This window comes from Berghia stephanieae, chromosome 4 (genome assembly GCF_034508935.2).
Source record: "Berghia stephanieae isolate SIO BIC M18660-M18661 chromosome 4, UCSD_Bste_1.3, whole genome shotgun sequence".
Taxonomy (NCBI): domain Eukaryota; kingdom Metazoa; phylum Mollusca; class Gastropoda; order Nudibranchia; family Aeolidiidae; genus Berghia; species Berghia stephanieae.
Genome location: NC_088363.1, coordinates 87,122,127 through 87,137,126, shown reverse-complemented (window position 1 = coordinate 87,137,126; position 15,000 = coordinate 87,122,127). Strand labels below are relative to the sequence as shown.

At 37.5% G+C, this 15,000-nt stretch overlaps 1 protein-coding gene across 9 annotated transcripts in view; it reads right to left on the bottom strand.

Moving 5' to 3' along the window:
• Positions 1-5,221, bottom strand: part of LOC144971474 (teneurin-m-like) — a 258,476-nt gene extending 253,255 nt beyond the window's left edge. For all 9 annotated transcript variants that reach the window (XM_078912418.1, XM_078912420.1, XM_078912419.1 and 6 more), the window contains exon 1: positions 4,774-5,221. The gene's annotated coding sequence lies outside the window, so the exon portion shown is untranslated. The remainder of the gene's footprint in view (positions 1-4,773) is intronic.
• Between the last annotated feature and the right edge of the window lie 9,779 nt (positions 5,222-15,000).

Sequence of the window (15,000 nt, the reverse complement as noted above, 5' to 3'; positions counted from 1 at the left end):
GAAGGGAAGACACCAAAATGGGTTTACGTCGGCAATCCAATAAAAGAAACGGACTGGACTTGTGGATAGCATAGCAAGCTGGACAGGATAAAATAACTCACTCAACGCGATGCCACGGGGCAATGGCCTCTGGGATTACCTCTTGACACTTGCTACATACGTGCTTGGTCATTGCCATCAAATTGGCATTTAAAAAAAAAAAAAATTTTGGGATGTCAATGCTAGCAAAACTATATGTCTTTGGGTAAGGCATTAGCCACACATTGCCACATTCGACTCAGGTGAAAAGTCTCACCAAACTTAGCCTTCTTATAGGTCTTCTACAAAAATGGATGCATATGCATATAAAAAAAAAACTGTATGGAAAAGAAATATAACAGAGCTGGGGATAAGCACTCTATATTGTGAAGCGCATTATGCATGGTAAATATATAAAATGCCCTTTTTTGTTGTTGTTGTTTTGGTTTTTTTTTTTAACAGGCCATGTTTACAGTGGGATAAACGAAACAGTTGATTCTTTGTTCAAGGAAGGGAAAAATGTATTTTTAACACTTCATCTTGCGTTTGTAAATTCAACCTAGATAGCCTCTATCACCTGCGCAGCATGTTATCGGCCTCGATTCTTTTTCATTATTCTTATTGCTTTTTATCACTACTGTATTGGCTTCAAAGAAATTCTCTTTCGGATTCCGCATCTCAATGGGATGTCAGTAGACATCTGGGATATAAATCAAGACCTCTGAGCCTTGAGGTTATAAATAAATTGTATGATTGTTGGGATTTCCCCTTCCTCCCCCCTCCCATTCCGCCCCTTTTTGTGCGGCTATGTGGTAAAACTTGCGAGCTTTTCTTTAATACAGGTAACCAAATACACGATAAACAATGAGATAAACCAGTGTTTGGTTTTATTTACATTGGCCCAATGGCATCCGTACTTTTTACTTGATCTTCCGGAGCAACAACAAGCGAGAAGGATAGATGAAAAAACAGTGTTGTATTAAATTGGTGAAACAATAAATAAATATATTATATAGATAGTATGCGCTTGGCTAAGAAGCTCATAACATTGCCATCCGGAAGTATAACGGACCATCACACATAACTGTGTGTATTCATGAACGTTTATAGTCGGGTTTATACAGTTCAGTGAGCATTACTCATAAACGCGGATGACAAAAAAAAAAACAATAACAAAGACCTGAGTGACGTCATCTTCGAACTATCTATAGAAACATAAGAATATAGTGATATCGTATTAACCCCAGATGTTTTTCGGCAGATAAATTCATTAAATCTTAGGCAGTGAGCAAGAAGGATAGAGGGAGAATATCCTGTGAAATTGATGAAACACTATATAAATGTAGAGACACAAAAACATGTAAAGTAAAATCGAATTAACTCCAGATGTCTTTAGGCAGATGAAGTCGGCAAAAATTTAGTGAGTGAGTAATAAGGGTTGAGGGAAAATATCGTATTCAATTGATGAAAAATACATAAATGTAAAGAAACATAAGAATATTATGTAAAGTTATATCTACATATCCCTACATGCGTTTTGGTAGATAAAGACGTCAAAATCTTGTCGAAATTGAACGTTTTTGGAATGACGAAGGTTATTCCAATCGATCGATATTTGAAGGACGAGTGTTCCGGACAAAACTCTAAATAATAACGTTTTTCCTCATAGTTTTGACAGAATACATCTGAATCAGCTCTGCTCATTTTCATATTATAAACAGTCTTACTTGTTTACATTTTTTTCTGTTTGAGGGAGAAGGGAGGGGGGGGGGGGGGGCTGGCCTAAAGCGCAAATAATATGTCTTTTGACCACAATTTTTTTTTTTTAATTCCCTGCGTTGATGATATGACCCAAAAGTGTCGAAATGGCCGTTAAGCTCCTAGAAGGCAAACCAAAGGTTAAGCCAGTAAGGACGGAAGCGTCATTCATTACCTGCCAATTCAACCACGGTGCATGCAACATGCAATTTACTCACGTCATAACTTTCTTTCTGTTATCTAAAGAATATTTGTATCTTCAACTTAATTAGAATGCTTATCTTTACTTTATATCGGTATATAATTGAAACACAGGGTGACAGAGTTCGATCAAATTTATAAACATATTTACGCTGGAGAGTTCAATTGGAATATTAATTAGTACACGAGCTCTAGCAACTAGTCGCACTTAATTAAATCAACATTAAAATAAAGGATCGGGCCGCATAAATCAATTCGTTCAAATTAGACGATTGATTTCAAACGACATTGCACAGTGATGGTACAGTCAGCGAAACTTGAGAACATCAAATATAATTGAAGCAAATATATTCAGTAGACCAATCGAACAGGGTTATTATTAGTTTACAAGAAAATGCAAAGTTTGAAGAATGAATACGCTCCATCACAAAGTACACTCGCTTCTCCGGAGCTGTTCTGAGAGCGAGTGATGATCACGTGGTGTGGGATTTAGAGTAAACAAGAGGCTGTGTGTGTGGGGAAAGTAAACCTTTATGTATTTTCTTTTTCCTTTTCTTTTTTTTTTTTATGTTTAACTCAGTATTGGAAAACCCGATCAAGTGTCATGAGAATAAGCCCGTGATCCGTGCCAGGCATGCTACTTATTGGTGCAAAACAGTGCCAAATTAATATTTTACTTTTTAAAAGCGCACAGGAAGAAAAAGTAAAGGAAGCTGCAGTTATTGAGATTAGAAACTATAATCTAGGACTTACACCGTGTGTGCTGTTTCCTATTTTCTCGACGGATGCCGAACTGTATGTACAGGATATCAGTCTCTGAAGTGCCTATTATAAATATGCTAGCTATATTTTTTTTTTAATCCAAGCATGGCGTCCTTTACCCTACCCTTAATTATAGTCTAAAACTCTCATTGTACAAACAGTGTGTGTGTGTGTGTGTGTGTGTTGTGTGTGTATAGAGAGAGCTCGAGAAAGAGAGAGAGAGATAAAGAGAGACGGGGAAGAGAGGGATGTATATATATATTATATATATATATATATATACATATAAGCAGACCGAGAGAGAGAGAGAGAGAGAGAGAGAGAGGGAGAGAGGAGAGAGAGAGAGAGAGAGAGAGAGAGAGAGAGAGAGAGAGAGAGAGAGAGAGACGGTTCTTTGGACATATCTTGACACAGGATTACATACCAATTAGGAATAAAAAGACCGAAATAAAATAATAAAACTACCTCTTCAGAGGGGTCAGATTTTCTTTTTAAATCTATCTTTTCGTCGATAATTTATACTTTTCACACAGAAAAAAGGGTAGCACTCAATTTATCGACATTCAGCATAAAAACGATGAGCAAAAAAAAAAAAAAGTGTGTGGGTGAGCTAAAAGTTGCTTCCATCGGTTTCAGTAGAAAGCCCAAATCTGGCTTCGATCTCCGTGGTCTACTTCACAAATTGGGGTTTAGACTGGATAAACAATAAGATGAAAGGCCCGATTCCCGAGCACGAAGCAATTAATGACTAGATCTACTGCTGCTGCTGCTGCTATGGGGTGGTGGCTCGTGTCGTGGTGTGTGTTTGAGGAGGACGGATAGAGAACGGTAAGGGGGGGGGGGGGGGGGGGGAATAAGTAGAGAATTAATTCGGTGCAAACAAATCAATGGCATTTCAAACAGTAGAAGAGACAGGAATGGTTCAACAAAGGGAGACGGACGGGCGGGGGGAGGAGGGGGGGGGGGGTGTGGGGGTGGGGGTGGTAGGGTGAGAATGGGGAAGTGTGTGTGTGTGTGTGTGTGTGTGTGTGTGTGTGTATAAATATAAAGAGATGTAGATGGAGAGAAAAACAAAACGTGAGAGAGAGAGAGAGGTAGAGAGAGAGAGAGAGAGAGAGAGAGAGAGAGAGAGAGAGAGAGAGAGAGAGAGAGAGAGAGAGAGAGAGAGAGAGAGAGAGAGAAAGCAATGGAGTGAAAAGAGAATAGAGGAATGGAAAACGTTTTTGTAGAAGACATTTTACATACTCAATGCCCTTGGGGATAACACTTGGAAATGCGACTCCCTCCTATGTAAATACATGGTAGAAAAATCAATTACAACTCGTGGTATATTGTAGTCAAGGTGCACAGTCAACTTGTAAGTGTCGGTGGAGGGTGAATACAGATTGGGTCTGGAAATGGAATGCTTACAGACGAGAGAGAGAGATGGACAGAGGGAGAGATAGATAGATAGATAGATAGATAGAGAGAGAGAGAGAGAGAGAGAGAGAAAGAGAGAGAGAGATAGAAAGAGAGACAGAGAAAGAGAGAGGGAGCATAGTAAAAGGGTGAGGACTGGGTGGAGAGAGGAGAGAGAGAGAGAGAGAGAGAGAGAGAGAGAGAGAGAGAGAGAAAGAGAGAGAGAGAGAATGTAGAAAGAGAAAAGAGAGTGAGAGAGAACACGAGAGAGGGAGGAAGGGAAAAGAGAGGAAGAAGAGAGAGAGGAGAGAGAGAGAGAGAGAGAGAGAAGAGAGAGAGACAGAGAGAGAGAGGGGGGGGAATGGAAAGAAAGGAGTGAGAAAGAGAAAGGGGAAGAATGAAGAGAGAGAGAGAGAGAGAGAGAGAGAGAGAGAGAAGAGAGAGAGAGGGGGGTGGGGGAGACACAAAGAAAGAAAGAGAGGGTTAGATAGATAGATAGATAGATAGATAGAGAGAGAGAGAGAGAGAGAGAGAGAGAGAGAGAGAGAGAGTACACAAGAGTGACAAGTCGAGTAACACCAATGTGATCTACGAGCATGCAATGGATAATAAAAGCAACTCAAGATGAGTACTCACCATACGTTGGAATTACATTAATCTCAGGCTTAGATTTACATCCGTGATACTCGAGTCTTGTTACATTCATCCAATACACAACCACTTCTGTAACGAAGGTATTATCCACAATCTTGAGAATACTGATACTAAAAATAAGAATTTTATTCCGATATTATTATTATTATAATACTATCGTCCGTGTCCTTAAATGGAATGTGAAAATGAATGAATTCCAGCCAAGTCCTTCCGATTCGAGATTTTGGTGAGTGATGGTGGACTCCAAGCGATAAGATCAATCTCGTGGGCTTAAGATGATGGGCTGGGTGGAGGAGTATTCACTGATGTAAATTTTAATTACTTGACAATTCCAATTCGAACTGCGACTGTGAGTGTAATCCGTCAGGGTGTTATGTAATCCGATATTGGTGCGACCAGATATTGATGGGGAATGTTCACACACACACCCTGTGGAAAGGAGATTTTTAAAAAAAGTATTAGTAGTGGTAAAATGGTGGTGATGGTGGTGGTGGTTGTGGTGGTGGTGGTGGTGGTGGTGGGTGGTGATGATGATGATGATGATGATGATGATGATGATGATGATGATGATGATGATGATGATGATGATGATGATGATGATGATGGTGGTGATGATGATGATAATGATGTCCTCTTTATCAAAAGTCATGACCATGAACAAGACATAAATTTGAATGAATTAAAACAGCTATTAATTAACACTCATCCTACTCGTATTTGTCTAGATGGTCTGTTGATAAAGGAAAAATTGGAAACGTCCGCACCCTTCGATAGACTTTATCGATCAAAACGAAGCTCAATTTCTACCCCATTGCAGATTTTTAGTTATTTTTGTTTTACAAATCTTACTAACTTCAAGCAAGCAGCATGATTTTAAATTTTAAAAAAAATCTTTCGAATTTTAAAAACCAGTGAGTGTCTGTGTCCTACTTAGAGGATATGCCATAAAATTATATTCAAACACAAGAGGAGGAGAATGTGTAGTAAAATACACAGAACACAAACAAACCATAGAAGAAAATTAAAACAGAAAACAATAACAAATATTTTTTTAAAAATAACCCCCCCACCCTCCCCCCCCCCCCCCCCCCCCCCCACCAAAAAAACAAACAACAAAACCTCAACCAACTAGATAAAAAAAATTTAAAAATAAAAGCAAAAAGAAAATCTGATCGATCTACTCCTTCCTCAGGTCACCATTTTATCTCGCGCTGTTTCCCTACAGAACCAGGGATGTTTTCATATTAGATTACGCGGCCTAGAAAGCGTGAGTGCATTGTTGTATAATCGCTGTTATTATTATTATTATCATCATCATCATCATTCATCATCATCATCATTATATCATCATCATTATTATCATTATTTACTATTATTATTATTATTATATTATTATTATTATTATTATTATTATTATTATCATTATTATTATCATTATTATTATTATTGTCATTATTATGTCCTCGATAGGGGGGGGGGGGATAATAGAATATATTCCACTGATGGGAAGAGTACAAAACACAAATACATCGGAGTTAAAGGCCTGAAAATACTACGTATTAGGCTTTAAATAATACACACCTACATACACGCAAACACATCAATGCATAACAAACACACAAATGCATAAACACAAACTAGTCTGGTGCCCATGATAACAGTTTATGTATATTATAATCTCATTCTTTTTTTTATGTACATAAATTAAATATTAAAACTATTAGATAGATATATTATAAATACGTATAAAAAAGTGACGAAAGTATTTATTTGAATCCCATCCAAAATCACAAATGTCTAATCTATATATATATATATATATATATATATATATATATATATATATATATATATATATATATATTAAACAGATGAAGCACAGGGTATTTATAGAAGACCTTTTACAAAAATATACACAAGATAGTATGAGTGTCATTTGAATTAGAATTACATGCTGCGGGGTATATTTCGTACAGATCTATTATATCTTAACGTTCTTCAATTAAATCCTACGACGATACACAAAGAAAACTGAATTCATAATGCTCTGTAATCCGATATTGTCATTAAACCGAAACGATATTTATTTCGTTTACTTAGCTAAGTGTCCCTGGCTGAAAGGAAACCCAACACGAATATTGAGGATGAAAGGCCTTTCTTTCTTTCTTTATTTCTTTATTTCTTTTTATAACAAGTCGGAAATAAATATGTATGTATGTCAATAGAACATCATCATAAAACACGACCGGTCAGAGTTTCGTGGTACTGACCTCTAGGTCAAATTTCTATGAGACTTCATAGATGTGGCAAAAAGGACAGGTTTCTACGCGTTTCTAAATCATTAAAATCACGTCACATGGTTCAAAGGTTTATTTTTAGGCATTTGCCAATTTCTTTTTGATAATTTCTAATTAACAAATTAAAATGGGTAAAATCAAAGATAAAAACCACAGCAAAAAAAAAAAATAATAATAATAAATAAAATTAAATCAATAAGATAAATAACTAATGAATAAATAAATAAATAAATAAATAAATAAATAAATAAATAAATAAATAAATAAAAAAGAAAAAAAAGATCTATCTTAAGAATATACTAAGTTCCTATTTATCAAAACGCTTCAAGAGAAACAACTACCTCCGTAATACACTGTGGAATTCTAAAAAAACAAAACAAAAAACAAACATGTTTGAAAAAGTTTGGCCAGAAAACTAGTCCTGCCTTCAAATATCGATCGATCTCATTCTAATCGATGGATATTTCAAGGACGATTTTTCTGGTCAAATTTTTTTTAAACCTGTTTTGTTTTGGGTTTGTTTTTTGTTTTGTTTTTCAAAATAAAACAGAGGTAGGTTGACAATGTCCTCAGATAATAAATATTATGCCTGTTTAGCATAAGCCCCGAGGTGAACCATGTCCACAACAATAAATTACAACAACAGAAAAAAAAGAAAGAAAAAATTAAAAGGAAACAACATCCCAATCTGATTATGTGTGTGTTGGAAGGGGGGGGGGGGGGTGTGGATGTTGTATGCACTGCATCAACCGATATGATATGCTGTGCGTTGATAATCTGTTCTTTGTAATATTATATTATGACGCCCTGAGGTCACTGTGGGCTTTAAAAGGGGAATAAAATAGGAAGTGGGGTGGGTTGTGGGGGGGGGGGGGGGGGGGGAATAAAATTTCTCACTATAAACATAATGGCATTATGAGTCACATAATGTTATAGTCATGTGACAACTTTTTAATTAAAGTCGTCGAATGGATAAGGGATTGCACTGTACGTACGTAACCTTAGGGACTCGCTTTCAACTCCACTTCAACCACTGTGGGGTTGTTTTTTTTTTTTAATCACGGGGAAAGATTATTAACCCTAGTGCGGCTATGTGGTCTTGTGGTATATGACTGACACTCGCTTTCGTATCGACAGGTCCTGGGTTCGAGCCTCGCTCGGCGCATAGTTGAGTCCTTGGAAAAAGCTCTTTACTCACATTCTCTCACCGTACTCAGGTTAAAAACGAGTACCTGGTCGTTAAAAGCGTCCGAAAAAAAATTGTAATACCGCCAAACAGGCGTCATGTCCCGTTCTAAGTGTTCAGTGTTGCGTTGGCCAGGGACCCCTTGTAAAGCGCGTTGAGCACGTTTAGTGGATATTGCTCTATATAAAAGCTCAATTTTTTTGTTTGTTTTTAGTTTGCTAGTTTGGACTAATTGGGCGACTCGCTATGACATAAAGGTTTATCTTCTAGGAAGGCAAGCCAAGGCAATGGCTCTTAATTATGCTTAGCGGGTAGGTTGATTTTTAAAAAAAATTAATCTTTTCTTTTTGTATTTTATGTTTTATGTTTTTAAGGGTTTTACGGCGCTTGCAACACATTAAGGTCATATCAGCGCCAGTAAAAAGGAAGAAAATGGGATAGTAAAAAGTTCTAGAATAACAATTAAAGCACAAAAGAAAAGGTAAGACAATGATGGAAATTGGTTCTAATAGGGAACAGATGTAGATTCCAAGAGCATACCGTCAGAGTACTTAGTTTGAGATCACTTAAAAGTCTCATCCAGACACAAGCAATAAACAAAACAAATTGAGCTTTATATAGCGCAATATTCAACAAACGTTCTCAAAGCGCTTTACATGGGTTTCCAAGTCAACAGATATACTGAACATGTTGGGCGAGACATGACGCTGGTTCCGAGATATTACCATATTAATTTTTTTTTCGACAGAGACAACGCTGTTCAAGGCCAGGTACTCATTTTACACTTGTAATCAATGACAGAATGTGAATGAAGAGCGTTTTCCAAGAACTCACCTGTGCTCCGCTCAGAGCAAGAATCAAACGCAGGACCTTCCGATCCGAATGCGAGCGTTTTACCACTAGTCCATATAGCACACACACACACACACACACACACACACACACACACACACACACACACACACACAAAAGAGTAGGCTTGAAATCATAATACTACTGTTTGCCATCCGTTTTTAATTTTGCCAATTGAGATTACCGATGCCCTCGCATTAGTTTTTGTTTTGGCGACATGTTTTTTGTTTCTGTTTTGTCTGCCTGAACTGGTAACTTTTTAACCGAAAGCCATCTTCAATGTATGTCTGCAAGCCATAAAGCCACTAGCCCTTCAGTTTGCTACAATTGATCACACAGTTTTGACACTCCGATGAGCGAAAATACATTGCCAATTACGCTTCAACAGTCGTGACGTCACTTCCCTCGTAATGACGCATGGTAACTTAGTAACTGGCTCTAAACTATCGGAACAATGGCGGATGCCCTTATTAAATATCCCCCGAAGAGCATAAAAGCGTATCCAGAGGGAAAAAAAACAAAAAAAACATGATAAATCTGATCATGTTTTGACTTTTACACATTCTGATCACAAGACATATGAAAAGTTCTAGTCTGCATGAAGAATAAAAAGTACTGAATTTCTTTGTTTAGAACCACGATGGCCGCCGTTGCTTGGCGATGTGACATCAACTATTGAATCCAATTGTAAAACACCATTTATATATTTAGATCGCCTAGTATAAATATATATAATAATAATAATAATAATAATAATAATAATAATAATAATAATAAAATAATATAATAATAATAATAATGATGATGGATGATGATGAATGATGAATGATATGATGATGTGATGAGTGATGATGATGATGAATGATGATGATGATGATGAAGATTGATAAAAATAAAATAATAATAATAAAATAATACGGTGAACAATGTGAAGAACAACAGAGGGCCGATTGTTTCGGATGGCAGACGACAATGAATGGACCTGGCCGCGCACTATAAATAACATGAACTCGAAATTTTTTATAAGTGTGTCGAAACTCAATAACACTTTTGAAAAAAAACATTTTAAAATAAATAATAAAACAGACAAACAAGCAAATTAAAATAAAACAAACGAAAAAATCCGACAAATAGCAGTAAGCAGAATATCACTTGTATTACGTACTAATGACGCAATATAGATAGTTCGAAGATGACGTCACTCAGGTCTTTGTTATTGTTTTTTTGCCATCCGCGTTTATGAGTAATGCTCACTGAGCTGTATTAACCTGACTATAAACGTTCATGGATACACACAGTTTTGTGTGTTGGTCCGCGTTACGTTTGTTTGTTTGTTTTTAAGGGTTTTACGGCGCTTGCAACACATTTAGGTTAATCAGCGCCAGTAAAAAGGAAGAAAATTAGATAGTAAAAAGTTCTAGATTTACAATTAAAGCATCCAAGAAAAAGTAAGACAAAGGGGAACTGGGACAAATAGGATCAGATGTAGATTCCAAGAGCATACCATCAATGTACTAAGTTTGAGATCACCATAAGTCTCATCTGTACACAAGCACGTCCCCCACTAAGAGGAATACACTCAAATGCTTACATTATAAATTATAACAAATATAATAATACATAACAGAGAGATGATTTACAAGGAAAAAAATATCATCTCCAAAACAATAACTATGCATTTGACTGTTTCCCTCCCAGCCAGGACCCCGACCAGGGTCATACAAAACCAAGCAATCTCATTCCAAGACAAAGACAGAATGCAAGTTGGAAAACAGATATAGGGGGATAGAAGACACAATAAGTACCTCCCTGCCCACTATGGGAGGTAGGAACCCCACCCAGTGGTCCGCTTTACTTCCGGATGGCAATGTTATGAGCTTCTTAGCCAAGCGCATACTATCTATAATCAGCGATACGTTTCCATTCGGATAGATCACCAGTGACTGTATATATAACGATATACGGAATTCTATAATACCATCACATCGACCAACAGCAGAACAAGAGCCATGGAAACAATAATTATCCTATTACGTAAAATAAAAATAATGATGTCGTCGATGGGATCGATAACCCGTGCGTGACGGTTGACATTATTATCGTATCGTTGTTGAAGACAGTGGGGAAATGTCAGTATCGATACCTGGGTGACAGTGATGGTGATGGTGATCCGGGACGATCTGGATGGATGGATGGCAGGTCGAATAAGAAACTCCTATCTGGTTTTATAACTAAATTTGATATAATAATATAACTGAATGATTGACAAAACCATTCTTTTCCTTTTCCATATTATAACATTCGATTCTTATATCTGTATCGAGATAAAGATAACTCGTCAAATAGTCTTCATCCAAAAATCTAAAAAGTTACTGAAGTCATCCTTAACCTATCGATATTATATATTATATTTTATATTTTATACCGTAAACGTTTTCAGATTTTGTCCGTTTGCGGCAAAGCTGTATAGGGAAATACTTTTCTATCCATTACACCATTATCTCCTTTAAGATCTCTATACATTCATATTACATCTTTCTCACTCACACACGCTCTCTCTCTCTCTCTCTCTCTCTCTCTCTCTCTCGCTCACTCTCTCTCTCTCTCTCGCTCACTCTCTCTCTCACACACACACACACACACACAAACACACACATCTCTCTCTCTCACTCTCTCTCTCTCACACACACACACAAACACACACATACACACACATCTCTCTCTCTCCTCACTCTCTCTCTCTCTCTCTCTCTCTCTCTATCTATCTCGTTCATTCTGTCCTTCTCTCTCTCTCTCACACACATACACACACACACACACACACACATCTCTCTCTATATATATCTCTCTCATTTATTCTGTCCTTCTCTCTCTCTCTCTCTCTCTCTCTCTCTCTCTCTCTCTCTCTCTCTCTCTCTCTCTCTCCCTTTTTTGTGTTTGTTTTGTTTTTTATATATATATTTTTTTGTTCTTATCTTGCCTGGCATTCTCACAATGAACACTTTTCTCCTCCTACCTCACCCTAAAACCCAATGTTTAACGAAACATGCAGGGCCTATTATATTCTTCGGGCAATTATAAAATCCTGAATGCGCCAGAAAATATGACAGCTTCGATCAATAACGTATCAATGACGAAAGGCAGTCCGAAGCGATAAATCAATTTGTTCTATTTTAATACGGATTACTGGTTGAACTAAGCTTCGGCAATTGCAGTAATCATCTCTACAATTTTACAATGCAGTGAGCTAAAAACGGCATAAGATGATGATGATGATGATGATGATGATGATGATGATGATGATGATGATGATGATGATGATAATGATGACAATGATGACGATGATCACAAGCTAATTTGAAATGTTGTGGATCGATGATAAAATTTGCCATGCATTATAAGGTCTCAAAAATGTGTATGTATGAAACAGTGCATAAGATGATCACAAGCTAATACTCTTCAAAAGTCGTAACGTCACTTCCTTCGTAATGACGCATGGTAACTTAGCAACTGGCTCTAAACTATCGAAACAGTGGCGGATGCCCTTATGAAATATCTCTCCGGCGAGCATAAAAGCGTATCCAGAGTAGAAAAAAAAAACATAAATATGATGACATATTGACTTTTACACATTCTGATCACAAGACATATGAAAAGTTCTAGCCAGCATGAAGAATAAAAAGTAATTATTTTCTTTGTTTAGAACCAAGATGGCCGCCGTTTGCCGGGTGGCGTGACATCAGACTACTGAATCCAATTTGAAATGTCGTTGATGATAAAATTTAGTATTTTTAGTCAATCAGCGATAAACATGATACGAGTAAAGCACCTGAACTTATTAAGCATTTTAAAAAAATATAAGTTTAAAAAAATAATATTAAAAATAAATCAAAAACAGGCGTCGGAATACAATACTGGTATCTCATTGCTGATGAAATACTGCTGGTTGCAGATTGATGATCTGTATAACAAAATTCTACCTCACGTTCGAAGCTATTATGCGACTAACAACATAAAGAGGGGGGTGCTTAATTGTCATCTTAGATTGGCTTTAGTTTGTCGCAAAAGCAATCAATAATGTCTATGTTTAGGGATGGAACTAGGCCGCTTGGGTACGAGTTCGAGTACTGCCGACTGAGCTACAACCTCCCCTCTTAATAATAATAATACTGAAAACTTATAATAGCGCTATAACTCCGATACAACAGACTCTAAGCGCTTAAATTACAAATTACTTTGGCTGAAACATACTCATTCACACACACAAGCACACACACACACACACACACACACACACATCACATACAACACAAACCAGACCTATCTTGCTTCTCATATCATCGGCTTTTTAAACTATGCCTTTTGCGCTACGATATCATAAGATATCGCATTCCATGAAGGAATATAGATAACTCATTAAACAAGATGTCTGATGTCAACAGGAATCACCCATGTTGTCCAAGTGAGCAAATTGGGGGTTAATAATCTTGCTCAAATGGGGGTTAATAATCTTGCTCAAGGAAAAAAAAACGAAAGTTCCTGAAGCGGGGCTCGAACCCGGGTCATCCGGCTCACAGTGCAATGCCTTAACCACTGGGCCACTTCGCCCCCATCTACTAAAATCGAAAAAGATAGTATGTTTTATTATTAAGATGTCCTAACCTACATTTCGTGTTTCTCTCCCAAAATGGCCGATAACGATTACAACAACCTTTCTCCGATGGAAATGTCACAATCAATGAGATTTCACTGATTTCCAGTAACTCTGAAGTTCAACGGAAAGAGAAAAGCACGGACCTGACGAAATCCGTGCTTGTTAAAAAGGAGGTAGCCGTTATAGCGTTGAATGGATCTTGGAAAAATACTGTAGAATTATCAGTATCGTTCTCTCTCTCTCTCTCTCTCTCTCTCTCTCTCTCTCTCTCTCTCTCTCTCTCTCTCTCTCTCTCTCTCTTTTTTTTTTTTTTTTTTTTTGTCTTTTTCTGTGTGTGTGCGCGCGCGTATGTGATTCTCTCTCTCTCTTCTTTTTTTCTCTCTCTCTGTGTGTGTGCGCGCGCGCGTATGTGTTTCTTTCTCTCTCTCTCTCTCTCTCTCTCTCTCTCTCTCTCTCTTTCTCTCTCTCTCTCTCTCAGTATCTCTATCGTAAAAATGGATGCATGTTTACATGTAATGTAAGCTAGTATAAGGAAAACAAAGAACATTTACTGTTCTCCCTTCCATCCACACTGGCTAACGCATTGTGGATTAATATTATTATAAATTATTCATCATAATTCATGGGGCAAAATGTATTAATAACACCTCTCTCTCTCTCTCTCTCTCTCTCTCTCTCTCTCTCTCTCTCTCTCTCTCTCTCTCTCTTCTTTTTTTTTTTTAAAAATAGTCGGCAGGAGGTCCGGGGGGGGGGGGGGGGGGGGGGGGGGGGGGGGGGTGAGGGAATAAAGCATCAGCTTTGTTTTCATCGTGGTTACATATTATTGTAATGAGATGCAAGATTCGGCGTGTTCTGTGTCACTGTGTGTAACATGTGTATGTAATGTGGAGATGGGGAAGGAATTAATTAATATGAAAACCACATGTTGCTGCCATGCAAAGGGAAATACGTTTTCAAAGAGTTTGCATTTTGTTTCAGGGGGTTGGTGGGGGGGGGGGGGGGGGGGGGGGGGTCTATTTCGAAACGTCAGATAATCAACGATTCCTCTGCATCTCTTGTTCCTTAAAGTTATGTGTGTGTGTGTGTGTGTGTGTGTGTGTGTGTGTGTGTGCGTGTGTGTATGCGCGTGCGTGTGTGTGTGCGTGCGTGAGTGATTTTATTTTTTGGCGGTAGAAAGAGAGAAAAGAAAGCGGAAAGCGGAGTGGGGTTAGAATGATAAA